Source organism: Hyla sarda, chromosome 10 (genome assembly GCF_029499605.1).
Source record: "Hyla sarda isolate aHylSar1 chromosome 10, aHylSar1.hap1, whole genome shotgun sequence".
Classification (NCBI taxonomy): domain Eukaryota; kingdom Metazoa; phylum Chordata; class Amphibia; order Anura; family Hylidae; genus Hyla; species Hyla sarda.
This window is the reverse complement of record NC_079198.1, coordinates 41757164-41773781: the sequence shown is the minus strand read 5'-3', so window position 1 is coordinate 41773781 and position 16618 is coordinate 41757164.

The following is a 16618-nucleotide window of genomic DNA, read 5'->3' as shown; positions in this document are numbered from 1 at the left end:
GCCCCCCAGCAGCGCATTAGATATGAGCCCCGCCTGCGCATTAAATATTTACTTGGGGGGCAAGCTATATAGCGCTGCAGAGGGGGGGGGGCGGCATATAGCCTATATATCTAGCCCCCCCCGCAGCCAGTGCATTAGGCATGACCTGCGCATTAAATATATACCCCCTGCCGGCGCATTAAATATATACCCCCTCAGCGCATGTAGATGTGCCCTCGCAGCTCTTCTATATACATATACCCCTGCCGCCGTATGAATGAAAAGTATTTCTGTTAGCAGTGCATAGTGTCGGCTCCCGGCACTATACGCGGCTAATAGAAATACCTTTCATTCATATGGCAGCAGGGGTATATGTATGTAGAAGCACTGGGGGGGGGGGGGGGGGGGCAGAGGCAGATAACGCTATATGTCTGCCCCCCACAGCTCTTCTGTATACACATGCCCCTACCGCCGTATGAATGAAAAGTATTTCTATGAGCAGCGCATAGTGCCGGGAGCCGACACTATGCACTGCTAATAGAAATACTTTTCATTCATACGGCGGTAGGGGCATGTGTGTAGAAGAGCTGTGGGGGGCAGACATATAGCGTTATCTGCCCCCCCTTATCCCCTCACCCAGGGCTTCTACATACATATACCCCTGCTGCCATATGAATGAAAGGTATTTCTATTAGCAGCGCATAGTGCCGGGAGCCGGCTCTATGCGCTGCTAATAGAAATACTTTTCATTCATACGACGGTAGGGGCATATGTATATAGAAGAGCTACGAGGGCACATATACATGCCCTGCAGGGGTATATATTTAATGCTCCAGCGGGTATATATTTAATGCGCAGGCGGGGGTCATACCTAATGTGCTGGCTGCGGGGGGGCTCTTTGGCCCCTGCTACTCTCAAAGTTCATTTTTCAATCTCTCGCTGAGAGCCCTGATCGGCCATTCAGGGCTTCCCACGGAGGATTCAAACATGAAAGTTAAAACACACTGATACATCGCAGGGTTGCGGAGCATGCCGCCCGCTCCCCTGCTTAATAACTTTTGATCGCATTGGGTCTCAGAAGTGAAACCCGGTGCGATCAATCCCTCAGCCCCTGTACTACAACCCCAATCATGGAACAGACTCTGTTCCATGATGGGTTGTAGTACAAACACTAATCTAGCCTCCCCAGCTGTCTGCAGACTCCCGCAGCCGATGAATTACTACTCCCATCATGGAAACAAGTCTGTTCCATGATGGGAGTAGTAGTCCACCCTCAGCACTGCAGGAATCTGCTGATGTCACCTCTTCTGAGCATGCTCAGAAGTAATAACATGCGAAGAGGTAGAGAAAAAAGGACCAACGTTTTTCCAGGCGCTGCTAGCTCAAAAACACCGAAGGCATGAGTTATAGATGAAAGATCCTGACAGAGAACATGATCCCTGCCAGGATCTTTCATCTATAACTCATGCCTCCGGTGTTTTTGAGCTAGCAGCGCCTGGAAAATCGTTGGTCCTTTTTTCTCTACCTCTTCGCATGTTATTACCCCTGCGGACCCTCCGGCTGAGCAGCCTGCTCCACCTTTTATACCTCTGAGGTGATATGCACTATTTCTCCTTCTCCAAGGTGAGCAGCCACTTTTAACCCCTTAAGGACGCAGCCCTTTTTCACCTTAAGGACTGAGCCCTTTTTCGCAATTCTGACCACCGTCACTTTACAAATTAATAACGCGAAAACGCTTTTACCGAATATTCTGATTCTGAGATTGTTTTTTCGTGACATATTCTACTTTATTTTGGTGGTAAATTTTCGGCGTTAATTGCATCCTTTTTTGGTGAAAAATCCCAAAATTTCATGAAAATTTTGCATTTTTCTAACTTTGAAGCTCTCTGCTTGTAAGGAAAATGGATATTCCAAATAAATTTTATTTTTCTTCACAAACACAATATGTCCACGTTATGTTGGCATCATAAAATGGACATATTTTTGCTTTTTGAAAAAATTAGAGGGCTTCAAAGTAGAGCATCAATTTTCAAAAATGTCATGAAAATTGCTAAATCTGAAGGGACAGATGTTACAGAACTACAACTCCCAGCATGCCTGGGCAGTCAAGGCATGCTGAGAGTTGTAGTTTGGCAACATCTGGAGGGCTACTGTTTGGGCAACACTGTAACAGTGGTCTCCAAACTGTGACCCTCCAGATGTTGCAAAACTACAACTCCCAGCATGCCCAGACAGTCTTTGGCTCTCTGGGCATGCTGGGAGTTGCAGTTTGGCCCCCCTAGTGATTGCCACAGTAAAGATCGATTTACTTTCACTTTCAATTCCCCCCCCCCCCCCCCCCCCCCACCACTGTCGATTCCCTACCTGATCAGGATCCTGCAGGCTCCGGCGAAGATCCCAGGTCCCCAGGCATCTTCTCCTGCAGGTACGGCCTCCATCTTCTTTCCAAAGCCCCTCGACATCCAGGGGCGGGCAGAACGGGGGGTTGCCATGGCAACCCCCTGTCCTGCGCTGCCATTGGTCAGAACTCCGTTCTGAGTAATGGCAGGGGATAGGAGTAGATCGCAGCTTTGCGATCTCACTCCAATCCTTTAGGCTGATCGGGGGTGTTGCTGACAACTCCGATCAGCCCTATTTTCCGGGTGATCGGGTCACCAGAGACCCGATCAGCCCGTAATTGGAGAAAATCGCATGTCTGAATTGACATGTGATTTTCTCCGATCGCCGACATGGGGGGGGGGGGGGGGGGGGGTCTCAGGACCCCCCTGGGCGATGTGCCATGGTGCCTGCTGAATGATTTCAGCAGGCATCCGGCTCCGGTCCCCAACCGGCTAGCGGTGGGGACCGGATTTCCCACGGGCGTATGGATACGCCCTCGGTCCTTAAGGACTTGGAATGCAGGGCGTATCCATACGCCCTGCGTCCTGAAGAGGTTAAGGGGCTTTACTACTCCACACCTACTCTAAAGGATAATACACGAGGCGCCGTTTGCGGTCTTTTTCTTTTTTCTATATTACCACAGAAGTAATAACGGATATAATAAACTGTGTGCAAACGGATGACATAAAGGCTCATCTGTCAGCCATAGACTTCAATGTTAAAAATTAAGGCCAAAATTAGTGCATGTGCCGTTATTTCTTCCGTCACAACTAACGGCCGTTATTCATGACGGACTATAACGGGTCATAAAGGATAATCAAAAAATCCCATAGACTTTAATGGGATTCTTTAACGGCCGTTTACCAGGGCTTTTCTAACGGACGTTTGTAACGGATGAATTTTTATAGTGTGAAAGCAGCCTAAGAGAGGGGTGTGACTTGCAGGGAGCACCTGTGTATAAGGGGCGAGGCACTGGGGCATTAAATGCCACAACAATCCTAAATGAGTGACTAGAGATTTCTAACATTTTTTAACCCCCTCAGGACCAGGTCATTTTTAACCTTAAAGAGTACCTGTCATTATTAACCCCTTGGGAACGGAGCCCATTATGACCCTAAGGACGGGAGCATTTTTTTCACATCTGACCTCTATCACTTTAAGCATTAATAACTCTGGAATGCTTATACTTTTCATTCTGATTCAGAGAATGTTTTTTCATGACATATTCTACTTTATGTCAGTGGTAAATTTTTGTCGATACTTCATCATTTCTTCATCATTTTACTTTTGGAAGACATCAGAGGGCTTCAAAGTTCAGCAGCAGTTTTCACATTTTTCACAACATTTTCAAAACCGTAATTGTTCAGGGACCAGTTCAGTTTTGAAGTGGATTTGAGGGGCCTTCATATTAGAAATACCCCACAAGTGACCCCATTATAAAAACTGCACCCCTGAAAGTATTCAAAATGACATTCAGACAGTTTGTTTACCCCTTTTCGGTGTTTCACAAGAATAGCAGAAAAGTGAAGGAGAAAATTCAAAATCTTCATTTTTTACACTCGCATGTTCTTGTAAACCCAGTTTTTGAATTTTTACAAGGGGTAGTGGAGAAAAAGCCCCCCAAAATTTGTAACCCAATTTCTCTTGAGTAAGGAAATACCTCATATGTGTATGTGACGTGCTCGGCGAGCACAGTAGAGGGCTCAGAAAGTAAGGAGTGACAATGGGATTTTGGAGAGTGAGTTTTTCTGAAATGGTTTCAGTCACAAAATAATGTCCGTTCTTAATAACGGGCCATAACGGGTTAAAACGAATATTAGAAAAATCCCATAGACTATAATGGGATTTTCTAACGGCCGTATAGCATTTTATAATTGCCGTTTTCAGCTGATTTTCAGACGGAACTTCTTACGGATCTTTAAAACTGAGTAATTTTGTAGTGTGAAAGAAGCCTTAGGAAGCCCCTATGGCCTGGGTTCTCAACCTGGGGTACGCGTACCCCTAGGGGTACGCCAGGGGTTGTTTGAGTGTACGCGAAGCGCTGACAAATACCGGCCATGCAGCTACTGTAAGTGAGCTGCGTAGTTGCCGGGGAGACGTGTGACCTCCCCTGACATTGCGCGGAGTTGCTGCACAGGGCAGGAGGACGCCACATGTCAGTGCGGCCCTGCCGAACGGGACCTGATGGAGCAGGCAACGGGACCGCAGGACGCCAGGTAATAAAAAAATAAAATAAAAAAAAAGAGGTAAAAATAACTGTATGGGACGGAAGGGGGACTGTATGGGATGGAACACAAGGCATTAAGATGGAGGGGGAGAGGGATAATGGCGGAGGGGGGATGTGGAGTAATAAAGCACAAGGCATTAAAATGTAATGCCTTGTGCTTTATTACTCCTCATCCCCCCCCCCTCCGCCATTATCCCTCTCCCCTTCTATCTTAATCTCTTGCGCCATTTCCCCCCTCCTCCATTTTAATCCCCTTGTGCTATTATTCCTCCTCCATCTTAATCCCCTCTTGCCATTTCCCCCCCCCCCCCATCTTAATCCCCTTGTGCCATTATTATCTGATATGGCAAAAGGGGATAAGAGGAAGGGGGAATGGCGCAAGGGGCTTAAGATGGAGGGGGGAAATGGCGTAAGAGGGAGGGAGGAATAATGGCACAAGAGATTAAGATGGGGGGGGGGGGTTGGTTATCCCCCCCATCTTAATCCCCTTGTGCCATTATTCTACCTCCATCTTAACCCCCTTGTGCTATTATTCCCCCCTCCCTCTGATGCCCTTTTGCCATATTGGATAATAATGGCACAAGGGGATTAAGATGGAGGGGGGATAATAGCACAAGAGGATTAAGATGGAGGAGGAATAATAGCACTAGGGGATTAAGATGGAGGGGGAATAACAGCACACGGGGATTAAGAGGGAGGGGGGATAGTGGCACAAGGGGATTAAAATGGAGAGGGGGGAATAGTAGCACAAGGGGATTAAGATGGAGGGGCGGATAATAGCACAAGGGGATTAAGATAATGCATTAGTATGAAGGTAAGAACAAGCCTTTTGTCCTCGGGTACCCCTCACCCGCAAGTTCCGCGTGAGGGGGTAGCTGCGGACATACTTTCAGCCTTTGGGGGTACAGTCGCCAAAAAGGTTGAGAACCACTTCCATATGGTGCCAGAATAGCAAAAAAAAATAAAAATAAAAATACACAAGGCATGCTGTTTTTTCCCCAAATTTACCATTTTTACAAAGGGTAATGGGAGAAAATGCCCCCAAAATGTGTAACCCCATCTCTTCTGAGTATGGAAATACCCCATGTTAGGACGTAAAATGCTCTGGGGGCGAACTACGATGCTCAGAAGAGAAGGAGTCACATTTGGCTTTTGGAAAGCAAATTTTGCTGAAATGGTTTTTGGGGGGCATGTCGCATTTAGGAAGCCCTTATGGTGCCAGGACAGCACAAAAAAAAAAAAAAAACACATGGCCTACTATTTTGGAATCTACATCCCTCAAGAAATGTAACAAGGGTTACAGTGAGCCTTAACACCCCATAGGTGTTTGACGACTTTTTGTTAAAGTCGGATGTGTAAATTGGGAGAAAAAAAAATTCACTAAAATGCAGTTTTTTCACCCCCAAAATTTACATTTTTACAAGGGGTTATAGGAGAAAATGTCCCCCAAAATGTGTAACCCCATTTCTTATGAGTATGGAAATACCCCATGTGTGGACATAAAGTGCTCTGCTGGTGCGCTACAATGCTCAGAAGAGGAGGAGCGCCATTGAGCTATTGGAGAGAGAATTTGTTTGGAATGGAAGTCAGCTGCCATGTGCGTTTACAGAGCCCACCGTGGTGCCAAAACAGTGGACCCCCCCACATATGACCCCATTTTGGAAACTACACCCTCACAGAATTTAATAAGGGGTGCAGTGAGCATTTACACCCCACTGGCGTTTGACAGATCTTTGGAACAGTGGGCTGTGCAAATGAAAAATAACATTTTTCATTTTCACAGACCACTGTTCCGAAAATCTGTCAGACACCTGTGGGCTGTAAATGCTTACTGCACCCCTTATTACATTCCGTGAGGGGTGTCATTTCCAAAATGGGGTCACATGTGGGGGTTCCATTGTTCTGGCCCCATGGGGGCTTTGTAAACACACGTGGCCTTCAATTCCGGACAAATTTTCTCTCTAAAAGCCCAATGGCGCTCCTTCTCTTCTGAGCATTGTAGTGCACCCGCAGAACACTTTACATCCACATATGGGGTATATTCTTACTCAGAAGAAATGGGGTTACAAATTCTGGGGGGCTTTTTTCCTATTTTCCCTTGTGAAAATGAAAAATTTAGGATAATACCAGCATTTCAGTGAAAAAAAAATTTTCCTTAATTTTCCCATCCAAGTTTAACGAAAATTCGTCAAACACATGTGGGGTGTTAAGGCTCACTATAACCCTCCTTATGTTCTGTAAGGTGTGTAGTTTCCAAAATGGGGTCACACGTGGGTATTTATTTTTGTGTTTATGTCAGAACCGCTGTAAAATCAGCCACCCCTGTGCAAATCACCAATTTAGGCCTCAACTGTACATAGTGCGCTCTCACTTCTGAGCCTTGTTGTGCGTCCTCAGAGCATTTTACGCCCACATATGGGGTCTTTCTTTCCTTTTACCTCTTGTGAAAATAAAAAGTATGGGGCAACACCAGCATGTTAGTGTAAATGTTTTTATTTTTTTACACTAACAGGCTGGTGTAGACCCCAATTTTTCCTTTACATTAGGGGTAAAAGGAGAAAAAGCACCCCAAAATTTGTAGTGCAATTGCTCCCGAGTACGGAAATACCCCATATGTGGCCCTAAACTGTTTCCTTGAAATACGACAAGGCTCCGAAGTGAGAGAGCACCGTGTGCATTTGAGGACTAAATTAGGGATTGCATAGGGGTGGACATAGGGGTATTCTACGCCAGTGATTCCCAAGCAGGGTGCCTCCAGCTGTTGCTAAACTCCCAGCATGCCTGGACAGTCAGTGGCTGTCCAGAAATGCTTGGAGTAGTTTTACAACAGCTGGAGGCTCTGTTTTGGAAACACTGCCGTACGATACGTTTTTATTTGGGGATGGGACAGTGTAAGGGGGTGTATATGTAGTGTTTTTACCCTTTATTTTGTGTTAGTGTAGTGTAGTGTTTTTAGGATACATTCGCACTGGAGGAGGTTTACGGTGAGTTTCCCGCTAGGAGTTTGCGCTGTGGCGGAAAATTTGCTGCAGCTCAAACTCGAAGCAGGAAACTCATTGTAAACCCGCCTGTGTGAATGTAACCTCCAGGCCGTACATGCTGGGAGTTGTACTTCTGCAACAGCTGGAGGCGCACTGGTTGGAAAACCTTCAGTTAGGTTCTGTTACCTAATTCAGTATTTTCCAACCGGTGTGCCTCCACCTGTTGCAAAACTACAACTCATACCCTGATCACCGAAGGGTATGCTGGGAGATGTAGTTATGCAACAGCTGGAGGTACGCAACTACAACTCCCAGCTTTCCGAGATTGTTTGGGCAAGCTGGGAGTTGTAGTTTTGCAAGATCTGAAGGGCCGCAGTTTAGAAACCACTGCACAGTGATCTCCAAACTGTGGCCCTCCAGATGTTGCAACACTACAAATCCCAGCATGCCCAGACAGCAAACTGCTGTGTGTGCATGCTGGGAGTTGTAGTTTTGCAAGATCTGGAGGGCCACAGCTTAGAGACCACTGTACAGTGGTCTCAGACTGTATCCCTCCAGATATTGCTAGGCAACTCACCGGCTTCCGTAGGATCCAGGGAGCCGCATCGTTGCCAGCTGCCGATCGTCGCCTGCTGCCGCCACGGATGGGTAAGCTGACCTTCGGTGCCGGTCCCTGTCAGTTTCCCCGTTCTGGCCAGCCTACTGTGGGTGGGCAGAACGCCCCCCCGCCCCCGATCTGCTATTGGTCGCCGCTTCTGAACGTCGCTTAGACCGGTATAATCGCCGACCCGGGGGGGGGGGGGTGTTGGTTTCAGGACCCCCCTGGGCACTGGCACGGGATGCCTGCTGAATGATACAGGTACGCCCTCCGTCATTATGTGACGGGACGCGAGGGTGTATCCATACGCCCTCCGTCCCCAAAAAAGTATTTTCAAATTTGTGCTCGCACTAGTGTAGAGCGCAGTATAGAAGAGGCAGCAGGCTGTTCTCCCTCCTCCCTGCATGTATATCGCAGAGAGGAGGGGGCGAGCAGAACAGAACTGCAGCAATTGGTTGCACACAGCATTCGCTCTGTCCTGCATAATTAACAGGACAGAGAACAAACACAGTGCAAAACTGAGTTCCAGACCGCATATCGGGACTTTGGACTTACATAGTTAGTACGGTCGAAAAAAGACATATGTCCATCAAGTTCAACCAGGGAATTAAAGGGTAGGGGTGTGGCGCGATATTGGGGAAGGGATGGGATTTTATATTTCTTCATAAGCATTAATGTTATTTTGTTCCAGGAATGTATCTAATCCTGTTTTAAAGCTGTTAATTTTTCCTGCTGTGACCAGTTCCTGAGGTAGACTGTTCCATAAGTTCACAGTTCTTATGGTAAAGAAGGCGTGTCGCCCCTTGAGACTAAACTTTTTCTTCTCCAGACGGAGGGAGTGCCCCCTTGTCCTTTGGGGGAGTTTAACCTGGAACAGTTTTTCTCCATATTTTTTGTATGGGCCATTAATACACTTATATACGTTTATCATATCCCCCCTTAAACGTCTCTTTAATTTGATTTTTATAATTTTCATTATCTGGTCATTTTTAACGTTTTTTACTGTTTATCTATCATTATTCATGCTTTATTATCCAGGTTCTTTTTTCTTCTTTGTATACAGAAACCTCTGTATATTTATTATTCATTTATTTATGAGTATTCACACCTTGCGTCTTGGCCGGGTGCTGTATTCAATACCGCACTAGTTATTCTAGTCCATTTCCCCCACTTCACTTTTAAGTAGTGTTCACATGTCACCCTCGGGTCAGTTGCGATTTATAATACCGCACTGTTCATTTTTACCTTATTTGCACTGTCTTTATCCATTTAGATAGTACAGTGATATATAATTCAATTTTTTGCTCTCTGAACTAATACATATAGTATCCTATAGGTTCATATTTTTCCATACTATATATTTTGAAATAATATTCAACTTGCGTTGTTGAATGCCGCACCAGTGACTAAGCGTTGTGATTACCTAAGTCGCTTGTGGGGTATATCCACACCACATGCGATAATTATATTATATGTTTGTGATTACATTGTGCTTCTACATTATTGTTTTATTTTTGTGATTACCGTCTGTCTATTTATATTCATTTATATTTTTCTATATATATTTTTTTATATATTGTCACATTTATATGTGGATATGTAATTTTATGCAACAACTCTTTCAAAAAGTACTCTAATGGTTAATCCCTGGAGGTATATATACCTGTCACCAGCCTTCTCTTGTTATGTCTGATGAAGCTGCGCATGCGCAGCGAAACGCGTTGCATTTAATAAATCCATTGATTTTACTTGGCTTCCTGATGGTTCCTCTCTGCGCCAAACAAACTCCTGAATCCATGGTCATTCGTTTTTGATTTTACTTCTACCCAGGAGGGCTGCAGTGGACCTTCTTGTACATCTCTTCTACACTTTACCTTGTTGTGTGTGGGCGCACAACCAACTTTGGTAAGCGGTTTGGGAATTACCGTCCCCCACCCCCACTAACAAGATCTGCTGATCCCGCACATGAGGCACCTTCCTCCCTCTCTTTTTATACATGACAATATCCTGCCGGCTTTGGAAGCAGCAGCCTGACATTGCATGCTATTCTGTAGTCTGTGATCTACAAGTACACCCAGATCCTTCTCTACCAGTTAATCCCCCCTAAGACATACGACGCATGCAGGTTATTAGTACCCAGATGCATAACTTTACATTTATCCACATTGAACCTCATTTGCCAAGTGGATGCCCAGACACTTAGTCTATCCAAGTCATCTTGTAACTTATACACATCCTCTATAGACTACTGTGCTACAAAGCTTGGTGTCATCTGCAAAGATAGAAACAGAGCTGTTAATACCATCCTCTATATCATTGATAAATAAATTAAACAACAGCGGGCCCAGTACTGAACCTTGGGGTACACCACTAATTACCGTGGACCAATCAGAGTACGAATCATTGACCACCACTCTCTGGGTACGATCCATGAGCCAGTGTTCAATCCAGTTACAAACTAAAATTTCCAAACCCAAAGACCTTAACTTACCTGTCAGACGTCTGTGAGGGACAGTATCAAATGCTTTAGCAAAATCCAGAAACACTATATCCACAGCCATTCCTCTGTCAAGGCTTCTACTCACCTCTTCATAAAAGCAAATTAGATTGGTTTGACAACTTCTATCCTTAATAAACCCATGCTGGTTATCACTTATAATACTATTATCCCCTATGTATTCCTGTATGTAATCCCTTATAAGTCCTTAAAACAATTTAGCCACAATGCACGTTAAACTTACCGGTCTATAGTTTCCTGGGGAAGACCTAGAGCCCTTTTTGAAGATTGGCACCACATTCGCCTTGCGCCAGTCCCTTGGCACAATACCAGACACCAGTGAATCTCTAAATATCATGAACAGGGGTACAGATATTACTGAACTTAACTCTCTAAGAACTCTTGGGTGCAATCCATCTGGCCCTGGAGATTTGCTTACATTTATATTACTTAACTTACCTTGTACCATCTCTACATTAAGCCAGTTCAGTACATTACATGATGTGTTACCAGCACTGACCTGTCCAATGTCAGCTCCTTTTTCCATAGTGTATACAGAACTAAAAAACCCATTCAGTAGCTCCGCTTTCTCTTGATCGCCTGTGACAACCTCCCCATTATCATTATTAAGGGGTCCTACATGCTTTGTCCTTGTTTTTTTTGCATTTATATATCTAAAAAAATATTTAGGATTAGTTTTACTTTCTTTGGCCACTTGTCTCTCATTTTGAATTTTTGCTGTTTTTATTACATTTTTACAGATTTTATTAAGCTCCTTGTACTGTTTAAATGTTATCGCTGACCCATCAGATTTGAATTTTTTGAAGGCTATTTTGTTGTTGTTTATTGCTCTTTTAATATCATTTGTCAGCCATGTAGGATTTAGTTTTAATCGTTTATATTTGTTCCCCTTTGGTATATATTTAACTGTATAGTTAGTTAGAGTTGATTTAAAGATGTCCCATTTACCTTCTGTATCAGTATTTGAGAACACCTCCCCCCAGTCTATGTCCTGTAGTGCAGCCCTCAGCCCAGGGAAGTTTGCCTTTTTAAAGTTAAATGTTTTTGCCTTCCCCGCCTGTCTTTGTTTTCTACATTTTAAGTCAAAAGTAACTATATTGTGGTCGCTATTACCAAGGTTTTCCCGCACAGTTACATTACCAACCAGCTCTGCGTTGTTGGAAATGATCAGATCAAACAAGGCATCACTTCTTGTTGGGTCCTCCACAAACTGGCCCATAAAATTATCCTGCAATAAATTTAGGAATTGTCACCCCTTTGTAGTTTTAGCCAGCCCCCGGCCCCAATCTATATCTGGATAGTTAAAATCTCCCATTATTACCACTGTACCTGCCCGGGCGGCCCTCTCTATTTGTTTATGAAGCCGAACTTCTATCTCTTCAGTGATATTAGGGGGTCTGTAGATTACACCAAATCTAAATTTTTCAGTATTTCCCTCCTTTTGTAATTCTACCCACAGTGATTCCACCTCCTCAGAATCATCACACACTATGGCATCGTTCACACTGACTTTCATACCACTTCTTACATACAGACAGACTCCACCACCTTTTCTGTTCATTCTATCCTTGCGAAACAATGTAAACCCCTGCAGATTGACAGCCCAGTCATGCGAGGAGTCCAGCCATGTCTCAGTGACCCCAACTATATCAATATGTTCCTCCAGTATCAAGGCCTCAAGCTCCCCAATTTTATTTGCTAGGCTTCTGGCATTTGTGAACATACACTTTACATTTCCATCCTTTATGTTATTGGGGTTAATGGGATTCAAGGGTGTAAATTTTATTTTCCTATGAAGCCTATTCCTATTAACTATTCTAACCCCTCCCTCCGCTCCACCCCCAGGTACATTTATAATTCCCACCTCTCTATCTACACTATCTTCCCCCTCTTTGCTGTAGGTTCCCTCCCCCCAGTCCCTAGTTTAAACACTCCTCAACCCTTCTAGCCATCTTCTCCCCAAGAAAAGCTGCACCCTCCCCATTGAGGTGCAGCCCGTCCCTACGGTAGAGCCGGTAACCGACAGCGAAGTCAGCCCAGTTCTCCATGAACCCAAACCCTTCCTTCCTACACCAGCTTCTGAGCCACTTGTTTACCTCCCTGATCTCCCGCTGCCTCTCTGGTGCGGCTCGTGGTACTGGTAGTATTTCAGAAAATACTTCTGCCAGGCCAGCAGAAGTCTGAGGTCTGTCCGCGAGATAGGGGGTAAATGCGGTCTGGACAAGAAGGGAGACCCCTAGTGGGAAGTTTTTTAAAGCATATAAAGCTTTTTTTAATCACTGTCAGATACAAAAACTTTTGCTATGTTGTAAAGCATGCAAAACCAATAGGTTTTGCAATTGCTTTCATTAGAAAGTTTTCTGTATTTCATACTGAAAAAGCCAGTCAAACAATTGCCCCCCCCCCCCTCTGCCTGATTGGACACATACTAGTCCTGCTGTGTCCATTTGTCATCACCTATGGACACACTTCTTGGATTGACAGCTGTCAGCTTGTGTCCCGTTACTGTCGGTGAGGACAAGCTGGGAGGTGTAGTTTTGCTAATGCTAGGGGAGATGTGAGCAGACAGCATACTGAGGGAGGGGGCAGAGACCTGCACAGTGAGGCCACGCCCCCTCCCTTTGAGAGGAATTCAGAATAGTGAGCAGTTAGACAGAAAACTTCAGAAGCTAATAACCATTGGAAGGATTCAATTTTTTTTTTTATAGAAGTAATTTACAAATCTGTTTAACTTTCCGGAGTCAGTTGATATATATAAAAAAAGGTTTTGCCTGGAATACCCCTTTAACTTATCCTAGTGATTCTGAGATTGTTTTTCGTAACATGTTGTTCTTAACCCCTTAAAGGGGTACTCCGCTGCTCAGTTTGGAACAAACTGTTCCGAAAGCTGGAGCCGGCAGCTCGTGATGTCATAGACCCGCCCCTTATGACATCACGCCCCGCCCATCAATGCAAGTCTATGGGAGGGGGCCGTGACAGCTGTCGCCCCCTCCCATAGACTTGCAATGAGGGGGCGGGGCTATGACGTCACGCGCTCCCAACGCTGGCTTCGGAACAGTTTGTTCCAAACGCTGAGCAGCGGAGTACCCCTTTAAAGACCAGGCCATTTTACACCTTAGGACCAGAGCGTTTTTTGAACATCTGACCACTGTCACTTTAAACATGAATAACTCTGGAATGCTTTTAGTTATCATTCTGATTCCGAGATAGTTTTTTCGAGACATACTCTACTTTAACATGGTGGTAAATTTTTGTGGTAACTTGCATCCTTTCTTGGCGAAAAATCCCAAAATTTGTGGAAAAAAATTGAACATTTTGCATTTTTCTAACTTTGAAGCTCTCTGCTTGTAAGGAAAATGGCTATTCCCCCCCCCAAAAAAAAATGTTATTCACATTTCCAATATGTCTACTTTATGTTTTCATCATAAAATTGACAAGTTTTTACTTTTGGAAGACACCAGAGGGCTTCAAAGTTCAGCAGCAATTTTAGAAGTAGTTACTATGTAACTATGTAGCAATTTTACAATTTTTCACAACATTTTCAAACTCACTATTTTTCAGGGACCAGTTCAGGTTAGAAGTGGTTTTGAAGGGTCTTCCTATTAGAAATACCCCATAAAAGACCCCATTATAAAAACTGCACCCCCCAAATTATTCAAAATGACATTCAGTCAGCGTTTTAACCCTTTAGGTGTTTCACAGGAATAGCAGCAAAGTGAAGGAGAAAATTCACAATCTTCATTTTTTACACTTGCATGTTCTTGTAGACCCAATTTTTTACTTGTATTTGTAGCCCAATTTCTCTCGAGTAAGCACATACCTGATATGTCTATGTAAAGTGTTCGTCGGGCGCAGTAGAGGGCTCAGAAGCGAAGGAGCGACAATGGGATTTTGGAGAGTACGTTTTTCTGAAATGGTTTTTGGGGGGCATGTTGTATTTAGGAAGCCCCTATGGTGCCAGAATAGCAAAAAAAAAAAAAAAAACACATGGCATACCATTTTGGGAACTAGACCCCTTGAGGAACGTAACAAGGAATAAAGTGAGCCTTAATACCCCACAGGGGTTTCTCAACTTTTGCATATGTAAAAAAAAAAAAAAAAAAAATGTTTCACTAAAATGTGTGTTTCCCCCCAAATTTCAAATTTTTGCAAGGGTTAATAGCAGAAAATACCCCCCAAAATTTGTAACCCCATCTCTTCTGAGTATGGAGGTACCCCATAAATTGACCTGAAGTGCACTACGGGCGAACTACAATGCTCAGAAGAGAAGGAGTCCTATTAGGCTTTTTGAGAGCAAATTCTGGTCGTGTGGCATGTCGCATTTACTAAGCCCCTATGGTGCCGAGCACTTAACATCCACATTTGTGGTATTTTGTTACTCAGAAGAAATGGGGTTACAAATTTTGAAGGGCTTTTTTCCTATTTTCCCTTGTGAAAATGAAAAATTTAGGGTAACACAAGCATTTTAGTGAAAATTTATTTTTTTTTTCATTTTCCCATCTAACTTTAACGAAAATTTGTCAAACACATGTGGGGCTCGCTATACCCCTTGTTACATTCCGTGAGGGGTGTAGTTTCCAAAATAGGGTCACATGTGGGTATTTATTTTTTTGCGTTTATGTCAGAACCGCTGTAAAATTAGCCACCCCTGTGCAAATCACCAATTTAGGCTTCAAATGTACATAGTGCGCTCTCACTCTTGAGCCTTGTTATGTGCCCGCAGATCATTTTACGCCCACATCTGGGGTATTTCCGTACTCAGGAGAAATTGCGTTACAAATTTTGGGGGTCTTTTTTTCCTTTTACCTCTTGTGAAAATAAAAAGTAAAGGGCAACAGCAGCAAATTTATTATTTTTTTTACACTAACAGGCTTGTGTAGACCCCAACTCTTCCTTTTCATAAGGGGTAAAAGGAGAAAAAGCCCCTCAAAATTTGTAGTGTAATTTCTCCCGAGATACCCCATATGTGGCCCTAAACTGTTTCCTTGAAATACGACAGGGCTCCGAAGTGAGAGAGCGCCATGTGCATTTGAGCACTAAATTAGAGATTGCATAGGGGTGGACATAGGGGTATTCTACGCCAGTGATTCCCAAACAGGGTGCCTCCAGCTGTTGCTAAGCTCCCAGCATGTCTGGACAGTCAGTGGCCATCCAGAAATGCTGGGAGTTGTTGTTTTGCAACAGCTGGAGGCTCCGTTTTGGAAACACTGCCGTACAATCCGTTTTTAATTTTTATTGGGGGGGGGGGGGGGAGACAGTGTAAGGGGGTGTATATGTAGTGTTTTACCCTTTATTTTGTGTTAGTGTAGTGTAGCATAGTGTTTTTAGGGTACATTCACACTGGCGGAGGTTTACAGTGAGTTCCCTGCTAGGAGTTTGCGCTGCAGGGAAAAATTTGCCACAGCTCATACTTGAAGCAGAAAACTTACTGTAAGCCTGCCCGTGTAAATGTACCCTGTGAGTTCACATGGGGGGCAAACCTCCAGCTGTTTCTAAACTACAACTCCCAGCATGTACTGACAGACCATGCAGGCTGGGAGTTGTACTTTTGCAACAGCTGGAGGCACACTGGTTGGAAAACCTTCAGTTAGGTTCTGTTATTTAACTCAATATTTTCCAACCAGTGTGCCTCCAGCTGTTGCTAAACTACAACTCCCAGCATGTACTGATCACCGAAGGGCCTGCTGGGAGATGTAGTTATGCAACAGCTGGAGGAATCGCAACTACAACTCCCAGCATGCTGGGATTTGCAGTTTTGCAACATCTGGAGAGCTACAGTATAGAGACCACTGCAAACTGTGGCCCTCCAGATGCTGCAAAACTACAAATCCCAGCTTGCCCAGACAGCAAACAGTTGTGTGGGCATGCTAGGAGTTGTAGTTTTGCAAGATCTGGAGGGCTATAGTTCAGAGACTACCATATAGTGGTCTCAAACT